The sequence below is a fragment of the Mytilus trossulus genome, chromosome 5, assembly GCF_036588685.1.
Source record: "Mytilus trossulus isolate FHL-02 chromosome 5, PNRI_Mtr1.1.1.hap1, whole genome shotgun sequence".
Lineage (NCBI taxonomy): Eukaryota > Metazoa > Mollusca > Bivalvia > Mytilida > Mytilidae > Mytilus > Mytilus trossulus.
In genome coordinates this window covers 71,828,913-71,833,082 of record NC_086377.1, presented here as the reverse complement: position 1 = coordinate 71,833,082, position 4,170 = coordinate 71,828,913, and the positions used below count along the sequence as shown (strand labels likewise).

At 33.2% G+C, this 4,170-nt stretch overlaps 1 long non-coding RNA gene across 1 annotated transcript; it reads left to right on the top strand.

Moving 5' to 3' along the window:
* Positions 1–889: 889 nt before the first annotated feature.
* LOC134717448 (uncharacterized) lies at positions 890–3,684 on the top strand. The gene is made up of 3 exons (XR_010107309.1): positions 890–1,049; positions 2,686–2,843; positions 3,580–3,684. It is a non-coding gene; the product is annotated as an uncharacterized LOC134717448 (long non-coding RNA).
* Positions 3,685–4,170: the final 486 nt, after the last annotated feature.

Below are 4,170 nucleotides of genomic sequence, written 5' to 3'. Positions count from 1 at the left end.
GCCGGATGAAGGATTGCCCTGTGAGGTAAAGGGGTGTGAAACCCCTGTTATCAAGTGGATATGAATCTATTGTAAACACTTGCTCCGTTTTCATACCAAGAAAACCTCAATAAGTATATGCCGTCTCTGTCAGAGGAAGTTAGGAAGAAGATGTTACCTTCTTCAGCATTTGATGGACCATCATAAGCTTAGTATTAAAGACCGCACAGAAGAGGTGATGAACACGATCCCTCAGCTGGTAGATAATATGAATTATATTGACCCCGGCAAGATAATTAAACGAGTTATAAAACCAAAGGTAAACGTACATGAAAAGCAGCTAAGAAGGAATTATTTCCGAATCTACATGGAGCTGTAATCGTTCCCAGAGACCATGAAGCATATATTTTCCAGATGCCGAATATGAAGGAAGGGAAGGTATTGCATTTAAGAATAAACCCGGATGGTGAAAGTCATTTAGGACGGTTATTGTTTTGGTCATTTTGCAACTGATTTGGACAAATATAAATTAAAAAAAATTATATATAGATAGATAGATACAAGGGAAGTTGTTAATTACATGCAACTATTACATTTCAGATGTTTAAATAGGAGCTTAACTGTTGAAAATTAGATATATATGTTTGTCAAGAATAATGTATATTTTTCATATACATTGATTCTTAGGGGGGACGAATGTAACAATTTCGCTATAAGATAAAGAATAATTCACCTATCGCCGCCCCGCCCATAATAATTTATCGACCAATAAAATCGCAGATGCGCGCGCGTTTTTTTGTTGCTACAACAAGACTCAGACAAACAATGACGTCTGCCTGAAATTGTCTGAGTGTACATTTTGGTCAATTATGGTAAAGCGCTGTTGTTACGGTGTTTGTAAAACCGACAGTCGGTACGAGGATCGACCTCAGGACGGTGTACGTTTTTTGCCATTTCCGAAGAAGTCAAACAACTTAGAAAAGTGTCTGAAATGGATAAAGGCCTGCGGAAGACCGCACTCACAGTTCAATGTTGAACGGATAACGAGAGCAACTTACATTTGTTCAAAGGTATACTGAAACAAATCAAATACTGTAAATTGAAAGGATTCAACTTTAAAATGACCATTGATCAAAAATTGATGTCTTAGACCTCAAAACACAGCCTATATGACAGTCCACACCCCCCTTTTTGTGTGCCTAAAGTCATAACATAATGTGTCGAAGTCATGCACACACACGACCGACACATTAACTTTACACGAATATACATAAAAATAAATAAATTGTCAAGAGATTGGTTTCAAATATGTAAATGTAAGCATTTATTATACAGTAACAAAGTCCTTCCAACTGTCCAATGTATTTTCCAACCATGTTTTAGTTATCATCTTTGTATCTTCCTCTACTGTTTGGATAACTTTTGTGTACACTACACATATTTAATTATGCCTTGCATACACAAGAGAGGGTAAGTCAATTAACTAAAGGAATTATTTGATTCATGAATTTTTGAAAGCTACATTGTATCTCTTTGCATAGAAGTATGTTCCTTTAGGATAAGGGGAACTGCCCTCACTTCTAGGTATACTTTCTTTCTTTTGCCCAAACTTTTGGTCTTTGTCTCGTAATATATTGAAAACCCTTTTTCTAGGAGCCGTGCTGGCGAAATTTTTCAGATATTTGGACTTAGTTTTTTTTTCTGGTGGGACAATTGGATTATTTAAGCTGGAAAGAAGTGTTCTTCGTCCTGGGGGTAGAATATTATGCATATATTTCCTGTGTTTGAGGGAGATATAAAGATTTGTTAACCCCCAAAAAATCATATTTCACGAGGGCATATGACTTTTCGAGGGTGAACTAATCTTCACATCTCCAACAGTCGAGGGAAATGAATGTTTTATTTGACTGCCATTACTTTTTTTACTTCTGAACTTTAGATATTATATATACACACTTGTTTTCTTATCTGTTTTGCTTTAAAACCGCATACACAATGATAATCAGTACTTTAAAGTGTACTATTTATTTACTCTTTTCTATTTGTTTTTTTTTAAACGAAATTACTATGTTATCTTTAAAACAAACACGATCAAAATATATTTCTATTATTGAAACATTTGCCATGGCAAACATCGCACAAGGCAATCCCAACGTTCAGTGCAGTAATAATTAGCCATAGAAATGAAAGATATTTGTGAAATACACATTGTGATGAACAACTAATTGTCTAATTGGCACTTGAAGCAGTTTGACCCAAGGTTCCATGTTGAAGGTTTTACTATTACCTATAACTGTTTATGTTTAATACTTTTGGTCCTTGATGGAGATTTTTCATTGATAATGAAAGAAAAAGGTGTAAAAAGTCTGAACTGCATTTATTATCTGATAGAGTTCATTACAAGTTTAAATCATTAACGATTAAAAAATGTTTCATACATGTATTTTTGTATAAGTCTTTTTTTATACTGACTCATCCTACTGAATTGACAACAGGTTACGGTAACTTTGTTATCAGAAAGACATAAAACCCTGCAAAAATTACATGTCTCAGATAGACCCTCATTAGAACGCACATATTCTAGGTACACACACATTTTATGATATTGATTAATTGATTTAAAACAAATCTAACTGCTGTTTTATAATTTAACTGATAATCCTTCCAGTAAATACAGTGTACAATATTTTAGGTTCTCTATTTCAGCATTTTGTCAACAAAAATGGGCCAACAGAAGAATATCCCGACCCGATACCATTTGATGGACGAACTCCAAAACCAGCAAGAAAAGTCCTCACCAAAAGAGTGATTGAAACCCCAAAAGCTGCACAAAACAGACAAGTGAAAAGAAAATTGATCTACAGGTAGATGCAAATTTTATGAAAATATGTCCCTTATAAATATAATAATTGGTCATAAATATTTAACATTTTTTTTTTCTCCCGTCATTCATTTTTATCAATACTGAACTATACAGTGACTTTATCCATAAACCAAAATATAAAGCATTACAGGTTATGATTGTTTTTAAAAGGTGACATACATCAGGACTACATGTTACATCCATCAAATGATTTGTTTCCTTGTTTTCTTGCTTAACATATGTCATTTCGGGGCCTTTTACAGCTGATTATGTGGTATGAACTTTACTTGTTGTTGATGGCCTACAGTCGTTAATTTTCTGTGTCATTTGGTTTCATGTGAAGAGTTGTCTCATTGGAAATCAAACAAGATATTCCTATTTTATATCTTAAGTCTGGACAAGTCAATATTTCAAGAAACTATTAACAGTAACAACATACCCTAATTTATTTTAAATTAGAGCAGAAGTAAAAAGCAAATGCAGAAATATATGACACACTAGCTTTGTTTAAGAAATTACTGTAAATAAAATAATATACAGGTACCTTTATCAATATTCATTATTTTTTTATGAAATGGCCCTCTCCTATTTCAAAGTAGATATAGGAAGATGTGGTGTGAGTGCCAATGAGAAAAAGGTCTTTTACATATATATTTCTTTTTTAATTAGAAATCGCTTAAGATAATTTCACAAATTTGAGTTGTCTCCCTTTGACTAATTGTTTCTTGTTATTTCAGTGAAACATCAGAAATTCAAACAACAGAAATAACACCAGATTCCAACAAAGAAAATATACCACCAGATTTTAACAAAGAAAACACTGTTGCTATACAAACAGAAGGAGGATGTAAGTTGAAATGTGTGCCTAAGACTGATATTTGTACAGCAGAGGATGACAATGATTACAAAAACACTCTCTGACAGACGTTTGAAGCTTGGACTTCAATATGCTGTCAAACTAAAAGCCCATTCAGATAACCCTGCCTACAGCTGTGTTTTTAATCCGATTTATGAAGATATTTTTTGCAAAACATGAAAATAAAATTCCGCCGTTAGGTATACGTTTAAAACCACATTTAGCTTCTTTTGATTTAAAATCTGTTGCTCAAGTTAAAACTTGCAAATGTCCTCCATGGGAACTTCCCAAACCAAAAATGATATTTGATCTCAGTGAACACAATAAAAATAAAACAAATCCTCTTTTATTTCAGCAACACTATGCTGAAATTAAAGCCGATTATCTAGATTTTGATTACAGATTTTGCTATTTCTGTTCTCTCCTCACAATAGTTTGAAAAGTTGTATAGGAATCATTCAAGATTCTGTTG